General features: G+C 35.9%; 2 long non-coding RNA genes and 1 pseudogene across 2 annotated transcripts; 1 reads left to right on the top strand and 2 right to left on the bottom strand.

Annotated features, from left to right (window-relative positions):
* Window positions 1-4858: 4858 nt before the first annotated feature.
* On the bottom strand, window positions 4859-12923 carry LOC135769046 (uncharacterized). The gene is made up of 5 exons (XR_012336336.1): window positions 12368-12923; window positions 12101-12185; window positions 6061-6146; window positions 5378-5435; window positions 4859-5256 (listed from the first exon to the last, which is right to left on the bottom strand). It is a non-coding gene; the product is annotated as an uncharacterized lncRNA (long non-coding RNA).
* Window positions 7971-9428, top strand: LOC135769045 (uncharacterized). The gene is made up of 2 exons (XR_010542352.1): window positions 7971-8222; window positions 8687-9428. It is a non-coding gene; the product is annotated as an uncharacterized lncRNA (long non-coding RNA).
* A 4966-nt stretch (window positions 12924-17889) lies between the features above and the next one.
* Window positions 17890-25581, bottom strand: LOC135768994 (uncharacterized; annotated as a pseudogene).
* Between the last annotated feature and the right edge of the window lie 2347 nt (window positions 25582-27928).

The following is a 27928-nucleotide window of genomic DNA, read 5'->3' as shown; positions in this document are numbered from 1 at the left end:
GCCTTATAATTTAAATAGTACTTAACTTTATTTATAATTGCAATATTTTTTGATATTTTTCTTTGTATGTGTCCAATGTGTGATTTCCAGCTCAATTTACTATCTATCGTGATTCCCAAAAATTTTATTTCTGTTACTTTTTCTATTCTAATACCAGTTATTCTTATCAGTAATTCAGGATTTTCCTTGTATTGGCCAAACATAATCATCTTTGTTTTATCTAAATTGAGTGACAATTTATTCCAATCCAGCCATGTTTTAAGCTTAGCTAATTCCTGATTTACATCCTTTATAAGTCTATTATAATTATCATTAGAATAGAATAAGTTGGTATCATCAGCAAATAGCACCATTTTTAATAGATCTGATACTTTAAATATGTCGTTAATATATAAATTAAATAGCAAGGGAGCCAATATAGACCCTTGAGGCAGCCCACAAACAATGCTCATACATTCTGATTCATCGTCCCCCATTTTAACAAATTGTTGTCTCTCATCTAAATAACTTTTAATCCAGTTCCCCGCTATTCCCCGAATGCCATATTTTTCTGCTTTTTGAGCAAGAATAGAATGATTGATGGTATCGAATGCTTTCCTTAGGTCTATAAAGATTCCCACAGCATATTTTTTATTGTCAACAGCACTGGTGATTTCTTCCACAGCATCAATAATAGCCATAGTTGTCGATCTTTTGGATCTAAATCCGTATTGCCCTTCATTAATTAAGTCATGTTTCTCAATAAATGTATCCAATCTATTGTAGAACATTTTCTCCAATATTTTTGAAAATTGTGGCAACAGAGAGACAGGCCTATAATTTGTGAATATATGTTTACTTCAATCTTTAAATAGTGGTAACACTTTTGCTATTTTCATTTTTTCTGGAAAAATTCCAGTTTGGAATGAGACATTACATATATGTGTTAAGGGTTTTACAATATTATTGATTATTACTTTTATTAATCTCATATGTCCAAATAATCCATAGAGGATTTATTGTTAAATTTATTCACAATATTTATAATTTCAGTCTCACTCACGTCAAAAAGAAAGATGGCTTGGGGGTTAGATTCTATACTGGAGACCCCCATTCTGTCATTAATGCTTGCTGGGATTTTTGCCGCTCATTCAGGACCCACATTTATAAAGAAATCATTAAACTAATGGCATTAAAAAAATGGCCCCAAACATCATCAGGAGTGCAAAAGAATGAAGTAAAAAACATCTCTACCCCATCTCATTGGAACAGCAGAGGAAAGCACAAAAGGTAACTACATCATATGCTTGTTCTTTGCCCAGTGTAAAGTAGCCTTATTTGCATTAGTCCCTTTCACACATACAGTCTTTACTGGTAATTTACTGGTAAATTGCAGTTAACAGATCATGTGTGAACAGAACCTTTCCGGTAAATCAGTGCTCCCAATTTACCAGTAAGACAGGTTGTAAGATTACCAGTAATTTACCGGTAAGCGCTATGTGTGAACGAAAAATATAGGATTACCGGCATTTAGAACGGACGACGTCAGACCGCGCTGACAGCTTCGGGCCAATCATAATGTTTCAAAACAGATGACGCGTTTACGCCCAGACTGTTTACGGACGTTTCCACACATGCGGTGCTTGAAAGTCGAGCACACCTGAAGTTTACGTCCACATTTCTTCACCAAAGTTGTTTAAAACATCTTACCACCTACTTGCCGAATTGCCGACGTCCTTATGTGCAAAAAGTACTGTTGTTTAAAACGCCATCGGTTTGACGTCGCCTCATGCAATGTTGTTTGGTCATGAGCAACTTCGCCACTGTCAGAGTTTACCACAGACGTGATAACAACAAAATACGGACCGTGGATATGAACGACGTGGATTGTTTACAAATACAACACTGAGCTCGCCGCGCGCCACAGGTACTTCCGCTTTCTCAACGAATTTACCGGTAATTTGATACTGATGTGTGAATGATGTCTTACTGGTAAAAAGATGGAATGTCACTGCGTGTGTGAACAGCACATTTTTGTATTTTTGTACTGGTAAATTCATTCTGGTAAATTCATGGTAATTTACCATTATTACTGTGTGAAAGAGGCTATTGTCAATGTAAAGGTTCTAGCACCTATAAATTGTATAAGTGAAAATATGAAAATAATGTTAGTATAAACTTTTTCCTTGCCATTGAAGAGTTAACTTGTTAATTAATAGACGCTGGCTGAGAAAGAGTTAAAGTTTACCCACAAATGAAAATTGTCGTCACTTTCTTCAGCAGAACACAACAGAAGATATTTTGAAAAAGTATTGTAATCGAACAACAATGGTGCCCATTGACCTGCATTGGTTTTGTGTCCATTAAATTGCTATCAGAGTTGTTCGGTTACAGACATTCTTCAAAATCTGTTTTGTGTTTCTGTTTTGCTGAAGATGGAAAGCCGTGAACGTTTGAAATAACGAGTGAGTGAATGAGTTTTCCTTTTGAAGTAAATGTCCCTGTAATTGATTTCTGTACCTAATGTACTATAATTTTTATCTTTGTAGGTCTGGTGAGGAATGCTGCACTTATGTTATTGCAAGCATTATTTCAAGAAAATCCCCGCTTCCTTTACTGTGTAAATAGTGTAAGTATAGTCTTCTGTAATTTCATTAGCATTTGAGGCACTTCATTTAAAGTAACATTCAATGCAAATATAAAAATATTACTCTGTTTACCCTTAAATAGCATACAGCTCCACATCAATTATTATGAGTCTTGTTGGTTCTTGAGTGTCGCTTGCCTGGTTGTCATACTTTATTTGTGTTATTATGGGGTAATTTTAAGTTTATTTGATGGCTTCTGTTAATTGGTAAAAAGCACTTAAAAGGTGAAATTTTTGTTTTACAGGAACCCAAAGGTCCCACACCAACCATAGTGTTCAACGGTTCTTCTGATCTTCTCAAATCGGAAAGTATCAACTTTATAATGGACAATGTGAACATAATATGTGGAAGACATTGACATCACAGGCTGTGGAATGACTGTTTGTGGTTTTTTTCTCTTCAATGTTCAATACCCTTTTGCCATTAAGCACACAGTGACTTTAATTTATAAAATATATGCTTAAATTTAAATACCTGTACAAAACAAATGTACAATCAACTTGTGTAAATTGTCATTCTATTTAATAGATTGTTCATGAATTGTCTTTAAATGCATTGTGATTTCTTTTTATCATTTCAGACACATGTAAAAGTTACTAACAATTAGTACTGCATATACTGTACAGTATCTTTGTTTATAAAAACAGAAAATACATAAGGGTAATAACCTGAACAACGCATGTATGTTTATTAAAAAGTGAAAATGCTTAGTGGAAATAATTAAATAACTAAATGGTTGAATGTAATGAGACATTTTAGATGTAAACTAAAGTTTTGCTGTCTAATACAGAATAAAGATGTGATTTTAAGTAATTTTTATAGATTTATATTTCTGTATAATACAATTAATAAATAGTAAACTTTTATAATTTTCTGGATCGGTTATAATTTCTTATCAACAATAAATTACTCATAATAATAAAGAACCTTTAATGGTTCTAAATAGAACCATCTAACTTTGATTCAAAGAACCATTTGGGGTTCTTTTTAATAAACCCATTAAAGTGGTTCTATATTGAACCATTTGGGGGTTCCATATATGAAGCGGGTGATAGAACCATTTCTGGTTCGATATAGAACCATTTTTTTTTAAGAGTGTAGGGCCCCCCAGCGTCTAGGACCGGCACTGTTTATTTTGAGATTAAAAACTGTGTTTTCTTCCATTTAAAATACAATAATGTGTCCATAACTATCCAATATATGATGTTAATTACATGAAAAAACAAAATGCTAAATAAATATTATAAATATATAATGAAAGTAGTGGTCCCCTGGTGTTGTGTCACTGGTGTTACCGTTTAACAAAAAGCTCTTATTTTTAAATCAAAATCACACTGATGACATCACTTGACTTTCTTCTTTCAATTTCCTGGAGATCTATGAAGAGAAGCCCATATAAGTCCACTGTCTCTTTTCAGTTATCAGAAATCTTTTCATTTATCTCATGATTTCATACGAAGCTTTTAGTTTCCCAGGTGAAAAAGAAATATATTTAAATAGTATTTTTTGGGACATATTAAATATATTTAAAAGCTACTATACTAAATGCATATTAAATGTATTATATTGAACCCACTTCAAATATATTAAATGCATTTCAAGATATATTTAAAGTCAATTTTAATCTATTTGCATTATATTTAATATATTGAAATTGTGTTAAATTGGAACAACTTCAAATATATTTAGTGGAATTTAAGTGTACTTCTTTAAAATTCATTTGAAATGCACTTCTCATACACTTAAAAATACAGTTAGAATACATTTAAAGCTTAATTTAACTGTGCTTTAAGAACACTTTAATAGTACTTCAGCATATTAGAAATATACTAGCATTACATTAATAGAAATGTATTAGCATTACACTACTATTTTATTATAAAGCTGTTTTTAATATTTAAAATGTTATATTAAAATCATTAAATATTAAGACACATACACAGATTATGAATACAGAACAATTTAATATACTTCATATTGTGTTGTGTACATTACAAAAATATCTAAAGTAAATTAATCAAGCAAGCACAGAGACATACATAATCTCTTGACCAAAGAGAAACATATAAAACAAATATCAGAGAAATGCAATTACAGAGCTACTTCTATCAAATTGTACAACATTAACATTAAATGTATTAATGAAAAGTACACTATGAATATGCAATCACTAAATATTCATAAGCAATGATTATATAATAATCATAATGTAATTCTCTGCATAAAAAGTTAAAAATGTTTAAGTGCAATTTAAAGACGGAGTGCACAATGTTTGAAAAACGCTTTGGAAAAGGAAATTGGGCCGACTACCAAAACACACTTGTAGCCAACCAGCAGTAAGGGGCGTGTCTACTAACCGACATCCTTGGCGGGGTTGCGTATGTGTGTGGTGACTCTATCAAAAGAAGGTCCAGATTCTATTGGGGTAGAGGCATGTTTGTTTAGGTAATTTCAAATGTTAACATTGGCTTTCAAAAATAGTGCACTCCGCCTTTAACCAACTTAAGATAAACCTATAAAAAGCTGAACTAAAACACAAAACAGTATAGATATCACATGTTTAAGTGGAGGGTCACTTCTTCTTGCAATTCAGACACCGTAGTAATTGAAGACTGCTTTATCACACGTGCTGTGAAAAGGAAACAGAATATACCAATTAACCAATAATGAATGAACATTTGGCTATCCATGTTTAAAATAAATTGGCATAGATATGCATGTATGGAAGTTTTGTTAACTTCTCAGTTTACCTTTTAAAGCTTTGACTGTGTCCTCATCAAGTGTGTCAGTTTTATCTGTCAGAGCACTCTACAAGTGGGAATGAAGATAGGATTAGAACAGGCTCATGATATAAAGCAACCTGTGTGTATTACAGGATATGTTTTACATTGATAATTGTGTTTTATTTGAACCTAGATCATTTTCCATTGTTCGTCTATTGTGGTCTTGCAAACTTAAGGTTCACCTCTGTTTAAGGAGATTTAAGGAAATCAGAAATGATGCCAAACAGGGCTCCAGACTGCTATCAAATGGTGGCATTTTGCCACCTAAATTTGATAGTGTGCCACTGAATTTTACATCCGGTCGCACATGTGCGACCAGCAAATTTGACTTTTTTTTGTGATATGACACTGAATTTTAACAGCACATTGTAGTTTCTGAATCTATAATTAAAGTATTTAGTAATACAGTCTAAATTAGTAGACATGTGAATATTTGGTTAGCATGTTGTTTTACCGTGTGTGCCCCTAAATTTTCTGGTTGCGCCCCTAAAATTTTCAGTTGGGGGCCACTGTGCTCCTAGTAAAAAAAGTTAGTCTGGTGCCCTGCCAAATGGTATATGCAAGGATGACTAGGCCAAGTCCCTTACAGCTTTACAAAAAAAAAAAAATGGTTTTTACAAGAATAATTCAAAAGGACAGAAATTAGCCACCTGGAATGGATGTGTTGCAAACGTTTTTCTTCCGAATCACTCCACTCCACATTTGTCCCGATTCAAAAATGTCAATAGCAGTTGATCTGAAAAACAACAGGCAGGTAAATGATGATTAATGATTTGTTTTCGTTTTAAGATTTACTTACCCCGAGTACAATATATTTAAGACAATATAATATAATCAAACCCAGCCTAGGCAGTTTTACAATCTCTCATAAAAGTATCCCTTCTTACAATGTCATTTTTGTGTCCATATGTAATTAGAAATACATTTAAAAATATACAAAAAGACAATAAGGTTGTCAAGATTGAACTGATATAAACATTAGCCATTGAACATTACTGGAGTTATAATACAGGCATGAAAACGGGTCAGGGGTGAAAAAGGTGAGAAGAGTGCTCGAGGGGCGACGTGGCCTCTGATGGGTCCGCAAGGTGGGGGGACTCCCCCAAAATAAATATTACGGCCTCATTAGGGGACATGCTGAACCTTAACTTGTTTATTCTTAAGGCATGTGATTGGCCAAGGACAAATAAAGAAGGAAGGAACCTAACATCCCAGCAGAAACCAAATAATATAACACCATAAGCACAAAAATACATTATGACCATTATTTCAATTATTAATTTCTGACGGACAATTTAGATTGTAAATTTAAAATGTAAACATTTGACTAGTAACAGAAACCATGTTTAATTAAATGGGTTGATAAATGTGGAAAGCTGTAACAAGTAGCATTCCCTTACTATTTTACATCTGCAATAATTTTATTTTGCCATAATCTGACCATCAGTCGCAAGGCCATACAATTTTAAGTTGGCCTTGGAATAGGGTGGACCTGAATGACTATGTAATTTAAAATTACTGTATTTTACAAATATAGTACTGGTTAAATGAATTAAATTATGGGTTGAATAATTTTCAGATCAGCAAAAAGGTGATGTGGGAAAATAAAATAAGAATAAATCAAGAATTGATAAGCATATAAAATAGAAAAAACAAAGTTAAGATTAAGTAAGATTTAACAGTATTGATTAGGTAGAGAAACAGTATCAAATTAATATAACACTGTTTTCATTCTATAAATTAAATATAATTGATCTTTTTATAGCTATAAAGGTGATTTTCCTTTTGTCTTCTGTAGTTTGACTAACATAATGACTCAAACATAAGCATTTCTAATAAGATGAACTGTCCCTTTAACACCGGTGAAGAAGCGCTGAGCTATACACTGACACATATGATCAACTGCTCACTTATAATAAACGACTGTTTTAATGAGAATACTTGCAGAGACTGTGGTATTACAAGATCATTTGTGCGTATATCTCCTGTCAAGCCCAAATAAATTATGTGTTTGCGTGATTTTTGAAACGCGCGTTTCAGTGCGTGGGCTTTTGAGTTTGCCCCGAAAACAGTTCACTTTAGCATCTTTGTCGCTCAAATAGTGTAAAATCGCTTAAATGTTACTGTAAACGATAAACTTTTTTATTAACAGTATTAGCAGTATGTTCTTATTAACAGCATTTCATGCAGAATTTTCCCGTTTTACTATATTTACATTTACGTACAGCAGTAGGCTAGTAACGTTAGACAAATGTGACTTACAAGCGAGGAGTATGTCCATCATTCGTTCCAATCCATTCCAATAAAAAATCTTTCAGGTCACTTTGCAGTGTCAGTCTGTGTATATACTGTATGTTGTTTTAACTGAATCACGCCTCAGAATTCTGCAGTTATAGTTTTACAGCGTGTCTTACACTTGACTTTACGTCCCGAAGGCAGTCGCTCTACGCATCTTCATAAAGCATGTGAAGCATATGACGAAGTACACAGAAAAGAAGGATGACATCACAGTAGCGCGAGAGCAGTTCGAAAGCAGAGTCCTTTCACCTTATTTTCCACGACAACAAGGGCGGCGCCATTGCGCTCATTTTGTCAACGTACTTCCGGCTGCATATGATGAGCAGCTGAGGCAGTGGCTAAAGCCGACGCGTTAAACTTAAAAAGCTCACTCAAGCGCCTTTATGTTTGTTTCTTACCAATTTTAATGGACGGGGAGCCGACTGAGGAACACCCTAATCCCAAGTAATGGTTCGACTACGATGTTCCGGTAACTTTAAACCACGCCGGGTGTTGAAAAGGTGGTCAGTTTCAGGTAAGCTATCTTAGCTTAATGTGCTCTTTCGCCTAACGTTAGATTTGTGATGTCCGTTCTAAGAATAAACTTAAGATCAGTAACGTTAGTTTATAAAATGCAATTATTTTGAATGATTTTCATTGCCCACCTGTATTTTTATATTTAAGATAAGACAGCAATATATTATAGTACATTACATTCTTACAGTAGCTCACGTGATTCATACAAGTTACAGAGATTTCAGATGCTAGGAGGTCAGTTAATTTCTCATTCAGATATTGATGATAATGACCTATTAAACGACATATTATTTAACATTGAAGTTAGAGGTTGTGTGTATAATGTTACTGTCTCTTTATGCATCTCTCTCTCTCACACACTGTTCTGTTTAAGTATGGATGTCATTTATAAATTAATTCTCATGATGCAAGTTTCTTTTAAATACTAACATAAAAATGTTTATGGTTATATTATTTTCACAGATGCATTGATGTTTAGTGATGCAATGGACAACTGAGATGATACAATCAACATGTTCCTAAACTGTGATGAAGAAACACAATGGGATGATCAATCCGTCTCTGAACACAACTACACTTTAAAAATCACAACTCAACGTTGAAGCAACCTACATCTGATATGGGAAAACAACCTTGCAGTTTCCCGGACAGGCCTTATGCCGGTCCCAGGCTAAAATGCTTATTTGAGCTACAATAATTTAAAAACACCTTGTACTGACATACCTCAACATATATGAGTGCCATTGTTTTGTCACAAGATGTGGTTTGTTTGTAAAAACTAAAATGTCCTAATATAATTAAGGCCTAGTCCTGTAAACCCTGTCTGAGAAACTGCTTCAATGCTTCTGCTTCATGTGTTGAGCTGGCACAAATGTACATATCTCTGCTGAGAAACAACCATCTTTGTCAGCTTTAAACAGGGTTGATATTGCATGCATTACATTCAGTCGCTAAGCACATCACCAGTACATACACATACAGCTTCCAGATAAACACTTGGGATCAGCTCCTGATGACTCTGATAAAGCTGCGTCTTAATTCATTGCAGGGTGGTCTTGCTGAAAAGTTAGTTGTTTCTTAGTCCATAGTTATTTTTATAAACCTTTACAATTTGACCTGATTTTACCTGTTGTAAAGTTACATTAAACCTTCATACAGTTTGTTATCAGATGTCATGCAGTGATATTAAACATTTACAATGTGATCTGTTGTGCATTATTTATATTAAACCTTTATAATGTGATCAGATATTACCTGCCATGCAGTTATATTAAACCTTTACAATGTGATCAGATGTTGTGCAGTTATATTAAACATTTACAATGTGATCAGATGTTACCAGTCATGCATTTATATAAAACCTTTACAATGTGATCAGATATTGTGCAGTTATATTAAATCTTTACAATGTGATCAGATGTTACCTGTCATGCAGTTATATAAACCTTTACAGTGTGATCAGATATTATCTGTAAGGAATTTCTTAAACTATATGTGAGCTTTGTAGATTCCACTTAAAAGGATTTAAGTCTCCTGATTTGAAGGAATAAGTTTTGGCAAGTTTGCAAATGAATTCTATCATGGTACATTACCACATAAAAACGAAATAGATATTGGACTGGCTAAGTTGCACATTTGCTTAAAAAAAGACGAAATCACTGTGTAAATATTGGTAAGCATAATTACTTTAATAATGCTGCTCCATCAACTCCTTCTGACACGACGAGGTAATAAAATATGTCCCATAGGTTACTTGCCGCGGCTGCTTCATATCTTCTAACCACGAGACGATTGATGGGACATTATAAGACTATCCGAGCGTCGTATCAAGTTTTCTCCGTGCTCCTAATTCAAAACATTTACAGCAGTTGCGATATTTGTCATTTAGCTAAAGTTATAGTGAACTACGAACAATCTTTTAACCACCAAACTAGCTCCCGAATGCACTGTGCCATATTAGCAGCGGAAGTCGGTTGACAAAATGCGGAAGAGCGAAGAATTGAAAAGGGGCGTGGCGGAATAAGGTGAATAGGTGTGTTCGAGATCATCCGGCGCTGCACAGACCGATCGGCGAGGTTTGCCGCTTGCAGTCGAGGGAGGAACTGAAGACGGAGCCGTCAAGCCGGACACCTGCTGCTTGCCGTAGTGACGTGTGCGCCGTGTTTCCTTGTTTTTAATCGCAAATGAAGTGAATTAAAAGCTGAATTTGATAAAAACAAACCTTTTAATAAAACGTTGCAACCAGAAACATTTTATATCGAATATTTTATATGCTTATACTGTATACCCGAAAATAACGGGAAACAAGCCTATATTATTAAAATACCAATAGAGTTTGTTATTTTCATTTTTATTTTATAACACGACATAATATAACATATTAAAGCATATTGAAGTGTTTTTTCCTGTTTTAAAACATGAATTTATAATGTTTATAAGTGGAACTAAAGGTTGGATTAAACTTGAAACGCACGTGATCGTTGTCATCAATGAGGCGACCAATCACGTAAAGCTGTTACGTCATCACAACTCCGGGCAGCCGCTCTGGAGAAGCTGCACCGGCTGAGCTAGCCGGCTACTCTCGAAACGCTCTCGCGGTACTTAAAAACCATATGACACAGTCACGTGCCTGCAGCGCCAGCTGAAGTCGGACAAAAATACTAACCGGAATGCACTGCTTCAAGTCAGCCACCGATCGGTCTGCGCAGCGCCGCATGAAGTCGAACACACCTTATGACTTCTCGATTCACTCTCGTGGTACTTTGATGTCACCTGCCTGCCTGTCGGTTTTTGCAGCGCAGCATGAACTCAGACAAACGTCCCATGTCTGGGATACATGTCGGATGACGGCGAAGGGCGCCTTCAACAAACAACGCGCGCATACCCCCCCCCACCGCCCAAAAATAATAGGTGTGTTCGACTTCATGCGGCCCTGCGCAGACCGATCGGCGGCTGACTTGAAGCAGTGCATTCCGGTTAGTATTTCTGTCCGACTTAAGCTGGCGCTGCAGGCACGTCACTGTGACATATGGTTTTTAAGTACCGCGAGAGCGGTTCGAGATCAGCCGCCTGAGTTAGCCAGCGCAGTTCCCGAAGAGGAGCTGCACGGGCTGTAATGACGACACAGCTGTTTCAAGATTGGTCGGATTCACCACATGACAACAATCACGTGTGTTTCGTGTGTATTTTCACGCCCTCAGTTCCACAAATGCTCACAAATCTGTATTTTTATAACAGTTAAAGCTCTTTTCATGTAGTCGCGATGTTATATTGTGTCATCTTCATCAAAATAAAATGGATACAAAAACGTAGACCCCAATACATTGGTATTTAAATAATTTATGCTTCTGTTAAACTTTATTCTTGTAAAAACAGATGCTGTAAGCCTCTTCAGTTCCACTCATGCTCATACACGGACATTCAAAACAGTATAATTCACTTTTTATGTAGTTTACATCTTACAAATCATGTTTAATGCGATTAAGCAAGCAAACGGCACGTGATCAGCCATGCCTGACGTAAATGCAGCAAACTACGGGAACCACAGCGCGTCCGACTTCACGTCTCCGTTTTCATCTCCTCCCCGCCTGCACGCGGCTAATCTCGCCGATCGGTTACATCCAGCCACAGCCGATGTCGAACACACCTGTTTTCTCATCGAATCTACACGATTCACGCGGGTCACCTTTTTTGGCTCCAAAACGGCGAATTTCGCCGAAAGGTGAGGGATTCTCATGCCTGTATAATAACCATATGGTCATATCATGGTATTTTCAGGTAAGACAGCTCAAACATTTATTTTAAACTAACGTTAGCGTTGCAAGAGAAACATTAGAAAAACTTAAACGTGAAAACAAATAGCAACAACAAACTTACCACCAAGAATAAGTCTTTCTATGCGCTATATCTTCATTTGTTCCTGTCTACTTGGGATCTGGTTGGTCATATTTATGTCGCTGTGCTAAAAAAAAAAGAAAGGTTTTAATGATTTCTGAAACGTTAGTCAGAAAATAAAGATGTTCAAATTACCACACGCAACACAGACATAACGTTACATAAAGAAGCTGGGTTAAATGTAATGTAATGTTTTACTTATTTAATAGTTAACTAAATAAAGAAATGTGAAAATCTGTCATCACTTACCCTCGTGTTGTCTCGTTCATCTCCAAACAAAAAGCGAAATACTTTTTCCCTCGACGTCAGATCCACTAAAACTGCTCACATTTTAAATCGAGTTGTTTTATCTTAGTCCTCTGGTGAAATACGATCGCCGATTAATTAAATAAATACGTTTAATGCAGAGTCGCCATCTAATTTAACAGTTTATACGTTTAACGCAAGCAACCGCATGCACCTCGTGAACTGAACTCAATGAACAACTACAGCTTTCAAATAGCACCGTGGCGTGTTACTATGACAACAACCAATCAGGTTTAGTCACGTGTGTCACGTGTGTTGTTTGAACATAAACACTAGCAAACGTAAGATTTTAAGCAAATCTTTGAAAAAATAGTTTATTATGCAATCGGAATGATATAATGTTGAAATGTTTGAGGAAAGTTCAATGTTAGCTTATTACAATTAATGAATCATGTTTTGAAAAAAGTATGTTTTATCCAAATATACTAAAACTTCACTAGAAGTACATTTGTGTTTAGCATATTTCTTAAAAGTGTAATTATGCATATATTTATTACCAGCATACTTTTAGTACACTTAATATAAATACATTAAAAATATTCTTAAGTTTAGCATATTTCTTAAAAATGTAATAAAGCATATATTTATTACCAATGTACTTCTAGTACACTTAATATAAATACATTTAAAATATTCTTAAGTTTAGCATATTTCTTTAAAATGTAATTAAGTATATATTTATTAGGGCCCGAGCACACCGGGGTGTGAGGACCCTATTGTTCTTCAAGGAGTTATTATTCTTTTTTTTCTTTTTCTCCGACTTCAGCGGGACTTTAGAGGGCCTAAACATACTCGAAAACTCATGAAATTTTGCACAGATGTCAAGAGTGATGAAAATTTACATGTGGTGTATGCTTTAGAATAAGGCGTGAGAAAATGGCTCTATAGCGCCACCTACAAATTTTCAACGAAGCAGCCCTCGGACTGTGTTTGACGTACAATTACGAAATTCGGTACGCGTCTGTAGCATGACAAGACCTACAAAAAAGTATCTTGGAGCGAAGCCGTAAACCAAACAGGAAGTCAGCTATTCTGAGTTATTTTTGTGATTTGGGCGCAGTTTTTGTCATTTCCAGGCGTCATACTTTAACTAACTCCTCCTACAGTTTTCGTCGGATCATCTTCATATTTGGTGAGTGTCATCTTAAGGCCTTTGTGATGCTAAATTGCGAAGGATTTGACTCTACGTAAAAATTTGTGTCGGTTCTGGCCCGACAAAGTTTGATGTTTTCCAATGAAACAGGAAGTTGCTGGAACTCATGCATACAGTGTCCGATCTGTCCCAAATTTCACATGATTGCTAAGAGTCCTGACCTGAACACATCTACATAACAATTTTCATTTATAGCCATAGCGCCACCAGCTGGCAACCTGAAGGAACATGTTTTAGCGCCACTTTCAAATATTGAATGAAGCAGCCCTTGGACTGTGTTTAACTTACATGTACGAATTTCGGTATGCTCATGTATTATTACAAGCCCTACAAAAAAGTCTCTTGGAGCAACGCCCTAAACCAAACAGGAAGTCAGCTATTTTGAATTATTTCTCAGATTTTGGCTCAGTTTTTCTCATTTCCAGCAGTCATACTTTAACTAACTCCTCCTACAGTTTTCGTCGGATCATCATCATATTTGGCGAGTGTCATCTTAAGGCCTTTGTGATGCTAAATTGCGAAGGATTTGATTCTATATTAAAATTTGTGTCTGTTTCGGCCAGCCAAAGTTTGATGTTTCGCTATGAAACAGGTTGCTGGAACTCAGGCATACAGTGTCCGATCTGTCCCAAACTTCACATGATTGCTAAGAGTCATGACCTGAACACATCTACATGTCAATAGTCACTTATGGTTATAGCGCCACCAGCTGGCAACAGGAAGTGACATGTTTACAATGATTATCCAATGTCTGATCTGTCCCAAACTTCACATGATTAATAAGAGTCCTGGAGTGAACACATCTACATGTCATTAGTCACTTATGGTTATAGCGCCACCAGCTGGCAACAGGAAGTGACATGTTTACAATGATTATCCAATGTCTGATCTGTCCCAAACTTCACATGATTAATAAGAGTCCTGGAGTGAACACATCTACATGTCAATAGTCACTTATGGTTATAGCGCCACCAGCTGGCAACAGGAAGTGACATGTTTACACTGATTATGCAATGTCTGATCTGTCCCAAACTTCACATGATTAATAAGAGTCCTGGACTGAACACATCTACATGTCAATAGTCACTTATGGTTATAGCGCCACCAGCTGACAACAGGAAGTGACATGTTTACACTGATTATGCAATGTCCGATCTTTCCCTAACTTCACATGATTAATAAGAGTCCTGGACTGAACACATCTACATGTCAATAGTCACCAGTGTTGGGCAAGTTACTAAAAAATTAGTAATTAGTTACAGTTACTAATTACTTCTTTTAAAAGTAACTGAATTACTCTACCGGTTACTATATATCAAAAGTAATTAGTTACTTAGAAAAGTAACTTTTAAGTTACTTTTATGTCTGCTTTTTAAATGTAAATATGAACAGTACTGAACAGTCAAACAGTAAAATGATATGGATGGGCTATTTTACACATAAGACTCTAATATATCACATACTGTAGGAGCCTATTTTGCTTTAGATTCAACCTTTGAATATTTTTGTTAGAAATTATCTTAATATTTAAACTTAGTTTATTTATGTATATCATTTAGACCATTTAGACAAATATTCTGCATGTTTACAAAAATATAAAATGTGTTAAAATTGTGTAGTGTCTCTTTAACAATTTGGAGACAATTGTGTCAACATGTCAAATTTTCTAAAATAAATTATAATTTTTCTGATTTCATATTTATTTTAATAAGTTAGAAACGTCTCCGCTGTGTCCTGCTGACAGGCACGATGCGTGTGCAGCAGATGAGGCAAATTATGGGTCCTCCGAAGGTTAGACCGTCTCATTTCAGTTCTCTTCGCGAACTTCTGAGCGCCTTGAATGGGCAAGTGCTCACCTTTTATTGCATGCTTAGTAGGGTGCAGCACTTGAATTGGAACACAGCTTGTGAAGCTTGCCACAGGGACTGCGCTCTTTGGTCATATATTGTTTGTTTTCTGTTGGATTTAAATGATACACAGGTTTAAAGGAAGATATTTATTCAGAAAACGGAGTAGGCTACGTGGATTGTTTTGTCGGACGGACACAGAGCGAGTGGATTGTTTTGTCAGATGGACACAGAGCGAGTGGATTTTTTGTTCGGATACGGAGAGACTGAAACTAAAACTAAAAGCGAGCTCACACATACTATGGAGTTTTAACACGGGTGTACACCGCAGTGTGAATATTTTAGTGGAAACAACAATCGCGGATCGTTCTCTTCCATGAAGCCGATGTAAACATCTAAGAATATATGATCATTTCTTAGATTTATTACCTTTGTGGACTACAAATGCAAGTTGATGTCATACTGCGATTGCTTGGTGAAGATAATTTACAAACATGAGACCGGATGGATTATGACTTGCGCACAATTTTTAAACAAAGGTATGTTGTCCCGTTTAGATTTTTCATGTTCATTCTATATGCACTGTCAGCTATGATGAAGTGTAATGAATTATTGCGCCGCCAACTACAGTCCTGCGACGTCAGATATGTCTTGTCTATTTTTTACAAAATAGAGTAACGCGCGTAACGAACTCATTTAAATTTCAGTAATTGTAATTGCGTTACTTGATTTAAAAAAATAGTGGAGTTACAGTAACGCGTTACTCCCATCACTGATAGTCACTTATGATGCCAATAGTCAGTTACGGTCATAGCGCCACCAGCTGGTAACAGGAAGTAACATGTTTACAATGATAATGCAATGTCAGATTTGTCCCAAACTTCACATGATTGATAAGAGTCCTGGACAGAACACATCTACGTGCCAATATTTACATGTAGTCACTCATACACACACTCGCTCACTCACTCTCTCTCTCTCTCTCATGCTATCTTACACGATGCTACCTCGCTGTCATTTGTAATTAGCAACAGGAAATGTGGCACATTATACTACACTTTTAAATGGTTCACCTATGTTTACATGCTTAAATGCCTATTTACTACTGTTCCCTTTAATTCTTCTCATGCCACGGCGTGGCGGTGTCAGGTGTGCGAGGGCCCTTCCATCACTGCTTGCAGTTTTAATTACCAATGTACTTCTAGTACACTTAATATAAATACATTAAAAATATTCTTAAGTTTAGCATATTTCTTAAAAATGTAATTAAGTATATATTTATTACCAATGTACTTCTAGTACACTTAATATAAATACATTTAAAATATTCTTAAGTTTAGCATATTTCTTAAAAATGTACTTAAGTATATATTTATTACAAGTGTACTTCTAGTATACTTTTAAAAAATATGTTTAAATGCAATTTAACGTATTTTTAATACACTTCAAATAAGTATGTTGGAAATACAAATGTATTATAAACATACTATTTGTATTTTAAGTATATTTTTAATACATTAAATACTACGTATTTTTGACCTGGGTTAAGTCACTGGTATGACCTCCTTTGTTGTTTGGGAGTTGTAAAAAACTAGATCAAACTACTTAAAATGGATTAAACTACTTAATTTAGTGAATATACAATGATTGGCAACATGTTGTTTGATACCTTACAGCAGCTTTTTTTTACTTTTGTAAAATGCAGTTTTCATGAATATTGTCGTTACTGTCACTGGTGTTACGTTTCTTATGGGTAACACCAGTAAGATCAATAAGTGAGTGGTGAATATTTGTTGTGTCACTGGTGTTACTGTGTCTTTTTCTTTTCACAGCTGGATGGTGCCTTGCATGGCTGACACTGCCGTCAGTGTATGAATGTGTGAGTGAATGGGTGAATGTGAGGCAAATTGTAAAGCGCTCTGGATGGCCATTGGTCTATGAAAGCGCTATAAATGCAGCCAATTTACCATTCACATTAAATAAAATCTTCTACACTTCAGAATTAAGCTTTAAACCTAAATTTTTAAACATTTAACATTTTAATTTTTTTAAAGCTTTAAACATTTTATTAACACCTTTAATATTGCTAAAAAGGTAAGGCAACGCCAGTGACAAAAAAATCGTGCATGCACTCTTTAAGTACATGCACACAAAAAATAAAAAAATCATTAAGCTGTCATTTATGTGTACTCATAAAGTCAAAGAGTAATCTAATAATGTGGTTTAAATGTTTGAAAAAGAAATCAATTTTAAAACATCATACCAAAAGTGGACGTTTCTGTAGAATGACCCTTAAATGTTCCGTTCCATTTATGCTATTGGGCTGGTAACAAATTACACAGTAAAAATGTTGCTATATTTTATATTTTTTATGCTATAAAATTATTTTTATGTCAGTGTTTTCTGTCGACCTGAGGTACCAAACAGATTAAAAGCATGGGAAAGAAAATTCTGATCAAAATAACCTTTATTACTGGGTTCATCACAGGTAAAAAAATTCATTTCTAAATGTATCTTATGTAACTAAAACGTCATGAAATATCAGAATAAAAAACTTGGAGAGGGTCTGAGGGTCCCAAACTGAACATGGGGGTTAAATCCAGTAGTTGTACCTTGTTCACACTCAAAGCACATAAAACATCTCAAACCAACATGTTTTTTTATTTCAAACATGTGTCTCTTCAGATGTGCACTGTAAGCCCGGATAAGTTGAGTATACTTAAAAAAAATGAAGCAAACTTGTTGCCCTAAAAAATTTAAGTAATGATTACTTAACAACTTTAAGTGAAGTTTACTTAAACATATAAACTGTTCTAACAACAATTTTAAGTTGAATAGACTTAATTTTTTAATTTCTTCTTATTTTCCTGCACTCTTAACTCAGATTAGTTGACATTACTAGAAATTTGCAAGGAAACCCATTTCACTAAATAACTTCAGTTTTAACACTTTATATTACTTTTGATGTTATAAATGGTATTATTACACAGAATTGATGACTGACTTTAAGTCAGTCATTGAATAAACGTGATTCTCCACAGAAACACACACAAAACTGTGTTTTTGACATGCATTGTCAGTACTGTGGAGAGAAAGACAATAAATTGTTCTGAACAGGCTTCATGTATGGAAACACTGATCACCTGAACGGTGACTTTACAAAATTATCATTTACAACAAAACAACATCAATAATATAAGAGCTTAAACCTATATGACATTTTATTAACAAATATTTATGTAGTGAAAGTTCTTATCAGTTTTTATTCTGTGAAAAAGCAGAAAATAATCAAAATATTCAGGCGCAAAGGATTATGGATATTCCTCACAACATTAACTAATAATTTTAAGTTCATTCTACTTGAATGTTTTAGTTGAATGGATTTTGTAAGCTTAAAAGTTAAATCAACTAAACTTTTTAAAGCTTTGGCTTCAAAACACAAAATATTTAAGTGATGTTTACTTCACTTCTTTAAGTAAAGACAATATCAGGGTTAGCAGTGTGATGAGGATTTAAACCTTTTACTTCACTCATCACATTTAAATGTCTTTTCTCCAGAGTGAGAGCGCTGATGAATTCTGAAACTACATTTCCATGTAAAACTCTTCCCACAGTGTTGACATGTGAACGGTTTCTCTCCGGTGTGAACTCTCATGTGTGTATTAAGATGGCCTAATTGTAAAAAACATTTTTCACACTGTTGACACATGAATGGTTTCTCTCCAGTATGAGTTTTTATGTGTTTATTAAGGCTACCATTGGTGGTAAAACTCTTCTCGCAGTGATGGCACTTGTACGGTTTCTCTCCAGTGTGAATTCTCACGTGTCTCTTAAGCTGACCCTTACATGTGAAACTCTTTTCACAATGATGACATAGGAATGGTCTCTCTCCAGTGTGAATCCTCATGTGGTTGTCAAGGCTGTTTTTTTGGGTAAAACTCTTTCCACACTGTTGACACATGAACGGTTTCTCTCCAGTGTGAATTCTCATGTGTGTATTAAGGTGACCATAATGTCTGAAAAACGTTCCACATTGATGACATTCAAATGCTTTCTCTCCAGTGTGAATTCTCATGTGTCTCTTAAGATTGCCTAATTGTAAAAAACATTTTTCACACTGTTCACACATGAATGGTTTCTCTCCAGTATGAGTTTTTATGTGTGCATTAAGGCTACTTCTGGTTGTAAAACTCTTCTCGCAGTGATGGCACTTGTACAGTTTCTCTCCAGTGTGTATTCTCATGTGTCTCGTAAGATGAGCATTAAACATAAAACTCTTTCCACACTGTTTACACGTAAATGGTTTCTCTCCAGTATGAACTCTCATGTGGACTGTAAACGTTGATTTTTTGGCAAAACTCTTTCCACATTGTTGACACGTGAATGGTTTCTCTCCAGTGTGAATTCTCATGTGGACAGTAAACGTTGATTTTTTGGCAGAACTCTTTCCACATTGTTCACATGTGAATGGTTTCTTTGCATTTTGAGTCCTCTTGTGATCCACAGGGTGTCCATCTTTACTAAAACTCTTTTCACAATGATGACATGGGAATGATCTCTCTCCAGTGTGAATTTTCATGTGGTTGTCAAGGTGGTTTTTTTGGGCAAAACTCTTTCCACACTGCTGGCATGTGAATGGTTTCTCTCCAGTGTGAACTCTCATGTGGACTGTAAACGTTGTTTTTTTGGCAAAACTCTTTCCACATTGTTGACATGTGAATGGTTTCGCTCCAGTGTGAATGTTCATGTGGTTGTCAAGGTGGTTTTTTTGGGCAAAACTCATCCCACACTGCTGGCATGTGAATGGTTTCTCTCCAGTATGAACTCTCATGTGGACTGTAAACGTTGATTTTTTGGCAAAACTCTTTCCACATTGTTGACACGTGAATGGTTTCTCTCCAGTGTGAATTCTCATGTGGACTGTAAACGTTGATTTTTTGGCAGAACTCTTTCCACATTGTTCACATGTGAATGGTTTCTTTGCATTTTGAGTCCTCTTGTGATCCACAGGGTGTCCATCTTTACTAAAACTCTTTTCACAATGATGACATGGGAATGATCTCTCTCCAGTGTGAATTTTCATGTGGTTGTCAAGGTGTTTTTTTTGGGCAAAACTCTTTCCACACTGCTGGCATGTGAATGGTTTCTCTCCAGTGTGAATTTTCATGTGGTTGTCAAGGTGGTTTTTTTGGGCAAAACTCTTTCCACACTGCTGGCATGTGAATGGTTTCTCTCCAGTGTGAACTCTCATGTGGACTGTAAACGTTGATTTTTTGGCAAAACTCTTTCCACATTGTTGACATGTGAATGGTTTCGCTCCAGTGTGAATGTTCATGTGGTTGTCAAGGTGGTTTTTTTGGGCAAAACTCATCCCACACTGCTGGCATGTGAATGGTTTCTCTCCAGTATGAACTCTCATGTGGACTGTAAACGTTGATTTTTTGGCAAAACTCTTTCCACACTGCTGACATGTGAATGGTTTCTCTCCAGTATGAACTCTCATGTGGACTGTAAACGTTGATTTTTTGGCAAAACTCTTTCCACATTGTTGACATGTGAATGGTTTCTCTGCATTTTGAGTCCTCTTGTGATCCACAGGGCGTCCATCTTTACTAAAACTCTTTTCACATTTTTTGTCTTCTGTTCTCAGAGATCCTTTCTGTGAAACATTACGTTTTGTTTTTACATTCTGATGTTTCTCACCTGGTTCATTTATTTCAGCTTGACTGTCCTTAATCACTTCCATCATATCTAAAATAAACACAGTGAACTGTTAGAAATGTCAAATCAGGAGAGATAAAACAGTAACTGAATCTACAAACATGTCATGCATCTGTTCTGTGTAATGCTTAACTTTAGTTTACTGTAGTAAAGTAGTGCATCAAGGTCAGAGTTTAATTTCCAGGTAACAGTCTCAAGTCCTTTTCACATTGGGCATGATAAAGCGACGTAATTTTGAGAAGCGATGACCCATAAGAAAAAAACAACGGCTGAATCTGAAATCGCATACTTACTGAGTGGGGTACTGAATTTCACTGAGTACCTACTTAACGTGCGCTAAGACAGTACGTACGTTGGCGTTTAGACAGCAGCCGCCATGGTGACGTATAGGGCTGGGTATTGGCAAGGGCCTCCCGATACGATACGTATCACGATACAATACAATGCATTCCATGTTGCGATACATTGCAATACTTTTTCTTTTTTTATCAAAAATAAAAAATAGAGCTTTTAAATTTTCTGCCATTTTATCACTCTCTCTAACTTCTGAGACACTGGCCAAATGGCCGTATGTGGCAGACAACTGGACAGTGACAACTACAGCAGCAGCAGAGGAGTTTGTTTGACGCACACAGAGGAATTTGATGGTTTTTAAAATATCGATAGTAGAGATCGAAATATCGATACACTATCGATACAGCTAACTATCACGATAGTTAGCTGTATCGATATTTTTTAACAGCCCTAGTGACGTTATCATGTGAACTATAATGTAAGGTGTGTTCGACTTCATGCGGCGCTGCGCAGACCGATCGGCGGCTGACTTGAAGCAGTGCATTCCGGTTAGTATTTCTGTCCGACTTAAGCTGGCGCTGCAGGCATGTGACTGTGTCATATGGTTTTTAAGTACTGCGAGAGCGGTTTGAGATCAGCCGCCTGAAGGCCGCGGTATACTTTTTTTCTGCGTCCGGCTCGCGCGCGCACGCGTCCGCGCAGCTTTTCGAGTATACTCCCCGCGGCTACACGCGGATGGCCGTGTTCGACACTATACGCAATACAAATGATTTCTTATTCAAATTATTAGTCTAACAGGCTGTCAGGGCAGCACTGATTTGGCAACATTTACAGTACATTAAAACATTAGGATAGGAGAAGAAAAGTAACTCATCCACCATTGCAAACACAGTTTAGAACAAACAACAAGACAACAAAGAACAGGAATCAAACAAACATGCTCCAGAGCTTTCTGTTCTTGGAAGAAGTAAAAGTTAAAGAAGAAAAACGATAGTGTGTGTGCAAATGCTGTCTATTTCCTTTGTATAATTGTTTATAGTGGAGTGCACTGTCTAAATATTTTCACGCGCATGCGCTGTTGTATGCGGACTGTACGCGCACTGTCCGCGCGGTCTCAAATTTTGGGCTGCACGCGGACGGTCCGCGCCTCTTGATGACGAAAATTACGTCATGCAGACGGCGCGCATACGCGGACGTCCCTAGTATACTTTCGGCTTGAGTTAGCCAGCGCAGTTCCCGAAGAGGAGCTGCACGGGCTGTAATGACGACACAGCTGTTTCAAGATTGGTCGGATTCACCACATGACAACAATCACGTGTGTTTCGTGTGTATTTTCACGCCCTCAGTTCCACAAATGCTCACAAATCTGTATTTTTATAACAGTTAAAGCTCTTTTCATGTAGTCGCGATGTTATATTGTGTCATCTTCATCAAAATAAAATGGATACAAAAACGTAGACCCCACTACATTGGTATTTAAATAATTTATGCTTCTGTTAAACTTTATTCTTGTAAAAACAGATGCTGTAAGCCTCTTCAGTTCCACTCATGCTCATACACGGACATTCAAAACAGTATAATTCACTTTTTATGTAGTTTACATCTTACAAATCATGTTTAATGCGATTAAGCAAGCAAACGGCACGTGATCAGCCATGCCTGACGTAAATGCAGCAAACTACGGGAACCACAGCGCGTCCGACTTCACGTCTCCGTTTTCATCTCCTCCCCGCCTGCACGCGGCTAATCTCGCCGATCGGTTACATCCAGCCACAGCCGATGTCGAACACACCTGTAGTCTTGTTCGAGTTCATGCGCGGAACCACAAGAACCGACAGGAGGACGACATCACAATATTGCGAGAGCGACTCAAAATTAGACTTCTCTGTAAGATTTCTGGAATTGCTCTGACGGTACTTTGATGTCATCCACCTGTTGGTTCTTGCAGAGGAACTCGAACAAACCTAATAACAGACATGAAAACTTATGCGTTTGTATGAGGGACAGGTGCACTAACACCTGATTGCATCAGTAAACTCTAGTACGGTCTCTGTCAATGTTACAGATATTATATTACACATTATTTTTAGTGGACAAAAATAAGTTAAACAAGCAGACTGTAATTTAATATGTATTGTTAGATGACAAGTGATTATATACACTTTAGTGAAGCAATTATGCTCTTTTATTTACTTTAAACAACAGGAAACAGGAATAAAAAAATGAATGAATAAAACCATCAAAATAAATGAAAACGTATAGAATACCATATGACAACCTGAATACCACATGAAACAAATCTTTATTCAAATGTATTTTTCTAACAAACTATCACATATTTACTGTCATCTCAACACAGCTGTGATACAGTACGGGCACACAGTTTATAGTAGAATAATTGAAACAGAAGCCATCAATTCTGGATTAATAACTATTGTATATTTATGTTCACTTTTCTTTCAGGTCATTTTCTTGTTGTGTTTTGATGTTTTCCATTGGCTAAAGAGTAAGTATACTTTGTGTTTATATTTGCACCCAAAACATGCTAAAAAAGTGCATACGTAAACCAACATATTTTAAAGCTTTCTACAATACAATGGATACATAAAAATATGAACTACAACTATATAGTGAGGGCTCACTTTGACTTGATGTACACCTCAGTCTCATATAAAGTATAATATGATGCATATAGTTTTAATCAAAAATGATTTTTTTCTGTCATCATTTTTGATTTTATTGTGCTCAAGGTCAGAACACAGCTCATTCACACAAATGAAATAGTGACACACTGACTAATAAAATCCTACAAATGTACTCTTAAACAAAGACAATTATAAGATTATCCTGCCAACATAGCTACTTGAAAATAATTGGTAAGAAAAACTAGTGCAGTATTAGTGAACTAGTGAATTTTTTGCCCGCAGTGGCCCCACCCGGGGCCCCGAAGGGACATGTATGCTGGGATAGTATGGCAGCATGTGGTTTCGGATTCAGCCAAAATATCCCTATAAAGCCGTTGTGCCACAAAATCACATACCTGCCGTTGTTAGACAGAATGTCAACACAGTGAAGGTCAAACACAGAAAACTGACTGCACTAAGCCAAAGACAGGAACAGCACTGAGCTGTTAATATACATTTCTTCTCTTTAGTATTTGTATTTCATTCTTGATTCACATTTGGGGTGCTGTTCACACCATACTGAGTGTGTAACGTATAATCAATAACACACACACACAAAAAAAACATGGTTACTACACTTTTACCACAAAAAAAAACACATGGTTAATTTTCTTAAGGGTGCACATAAACATACATAACATTAACAAATATTGTGAGAAAGCCCTAAACACGCCCCCTTGCGTTGTACGTCATGCACGCATAGGAGACATGTTCATGCACTGAAACCGAAACTAACGGTTTTCATTCATATTAAACTTTAAGTTACAAATATAATTGTATGGCCTACCTCACGCGGTTTATAGAGTATAATATGCACAACGCACAATGGCGATGTTTTTATATATAATGTATATATTTTATTTATGTTACATTGTGTATCTACTGATATTTACATTATTTATTTGTTTCTCTTTTGTTTATTATAGACCATGTGTGAAAAAACATATACAGATCTACATTTGATTCAGAAGCTGAACTATGCCTCCTTATTCTGTTTCTCCTACCGGAAACATCCACATCCATCTTGACTGCATTTTCACCTGAACCCACCGAGTGTAAACGCTCGTATAAATATAGCTACATGTTCTCCCCTAATACTTTATCACAATAACATATAAACAGACTCAAATGACACCTGTTACACCGTTATCAGTATTTACACAACGTATGTAATATAACTGACATTATTCGGGATAAATACATTGATGAGCGTAATAGAAAGTTAGTCAAATACAGCTTAGAATCACCGTTTAGCTTATAGCATTATAGCGCTATTAATAACGGACATTTTAACATGAAAAGTGTAACTCTATACTCACTCTAATGACGCACACGAACACACCGCTTAACCATCTGAGAGGTATTACACAAAAGTAGAATTAAGAAAGCAAGGATAACTAGTGATGGTCGCTTAAAGCAATGCTTCTTCTTCTTCTGGTGTTCTTCTTCCTCTTTCGTTTTCTGGCGGACTGGTGAACTGAGCACATACAGCCACCTACTATTACATATTATCCATTTCCTCATTTCATATGTATTAAAAAAACGAATTCTGGTATAAGCTGACCCTCCCTTACGAAAATTAACCATGGTTTTATTGTGGTAAAAGTGTAGTAACCATGTTTTTTTGGTGAATTGCTTACTATGAGCAAAACCATGGTTTTACTACACTAACCATGGTTTAACTATGATTTTTGAAAACCACGGTTGTCAAAATCATGGTTATTTTGTGGTTACCATGATTTTACTACAATAACCATGGTTTTTTGGTCTTAACTGTAGTAAAAACCATGATTAATTTTCGTAAGGGCTGGGTCTCCAGCTCCTCCAGCCCATACACGGAACCCTGCCGAATCAAACTGCCTTTAAACAATTTTAAATCCATTAACATCTAAACGCAGGACGCGATGCTTTATTCTGCTTTTCAAAGAACTCGCCTGTGAACACGAGGTTTGTTTCAGACGTGTTTATATTTGATTTATATTTAATTTACATTTAAAATAAATTTGAGCGCGACTTAAGAAAGGAAAATGGTCTCATAATTCTTTAAAATCTAAGTCAAAGATGTAACAATGAATCGTCATTATTGTCTATTATTAACAAAAATCAATTTTTAATGCTAAACATCAGTTTCATATGATGAATATGTTTTTTCCAGTAAAATACATTTTTTTGAGTATTTTATATATTTGATCTGTTTTGTCAAGGTGGCCTATATTACATTGTTTGGCAGTACTAAATATTTTTTTAGAGGTTTTTAACCCAACAGGTAATCTCAAGACCCACCATTTTTTTATAGAAATATATGGGAAAATGCAAACAGATTTATCACCTTTAAGTAGTTTTTGAAAACGCTTTATAGAATAATATTAAAATACTTTATGTCATGATTCTGCCAGTCTGTTATAGTTATTCATAGTAGTTCATGGTCATGTGGCAGGATCGTGGCAGTACCCATGTTTTGTGTGACAGCACATGGCCTTTTGTTTGGGTAGTGTGCTGCCATGTCTTGTCTCTGTCCCCGCCCCTTGTCTTCTCGTTTAATATTCATTATTGGTTAACTCCCCACAACTGAGCTTCCCTTGTTATCTTGTTAAGATTTCTCTATTTAAGGCCCCAGTGTGTCTTGTCCTGTGCTGAATCGTTTTGTATTGTTCTGTGTTTTGAAACCTTGCTCTTGTAACCTATTGTCAGGAGGTCAAGTCAAGCTAAGTCTAGTCTCGTGTGGTGTTTTCTGTCTTGTCTAGTTGTTGTTAGAGTTTGTCTGTTGCCCCCTCGTGGGCTTTTTGGTTAATAAACCCCCGTTGAGTTCAACATTACCTGCACTTGGGTCCCGTCTCTCTGTAAACCATGACACTTTATGGTAGGGCTGCACAATTATGGCAACATCAAAATTGTTTAGGGTACTGTATTTGCGTTGAGTTGGAAATTATATAGGCTGCAAGGCTGCAGAGAACAGAAACTTAGGCTACTGAGGATTGAATTATATTTTAATTTAGTAGTAAGTCATGGACTAAAGTAGGTCTAAGGTATAAAACTTTATGGCTGAAAATGAGTCCAACTCCGGCTCTACGACACTGGACACTGTCCATGTCATTGAGAAGAACTTATAATTAAATGTTTTTGTTGTGTTTTTAACATTAAACATCTGTATGACACGTGTATAGCTTGGTTTATGCTCCTCACTGTAAATAACTATAGGTTATTCTGGTCATAATAAATAAGATATTAATAAATTAAACAGACAACTCGTCACTAGTTTAGTGTAAATTAACGGAGATAGACTTAGATAAAAATTCCCACCATGTATTTGGCCAATTAAGTGTTCTAGTGGATGTGAAGATCCCAAGCATGCTTGCAGAATTATTCACCTGATGGGACACTCTTACCAAGTTTTAAAATAATCCAGGTATAGTGGCATCAATTTGCACCGAAAATTTAAGTTTTTTATTTAGGCTACACAACAAATTTAGCGGAGTTAAAAATATGTTGTTAACGGAAATATAAAAAGTTCACTTAAAACGGCATTAATTTAAAGCCTTTTCGTTTTACTCTATATGAAAAGAGTTGGTGTCAAAACACACTTAAAAAAAATTAACTCCTACAGTGTTTTGTTAGGGATGGATCTTAACTACTAGGGTGTTTTATTGCACAACATCAAATAATAGGGTACCGAAAATGAACATTTTAAGCGCAGCATGCCAATATTTTTTAGGTAATTTTATCTGGGATCAAGTTAGTTTGGATACTTTGGCTGTAGACCAACCCTGAAGTCGCTATAAAAATATAAATTGTAACATACAAATAT

Source organism: Paramisgurnus dabryanus, chromosome 3 (genome assembly GCF_030506205.2).
Source record: "Paramisgurnus dabryanus chromosome 3, PD_genome_1.1, whole genome shotgun sequence".
In the NCBI taxonomy this organism is placed as follows: Eukaryota; Metazoa; Chordata; class Actinopteri; order Cypriniformes; family Cobitidae; genus Paramisgurnus; species Paramisgurnus dabryanus.
Note: the sequence above shows the minus strand (reverse complement) of the source record. Positions and strands in the feature narration are given on the sequence as shown.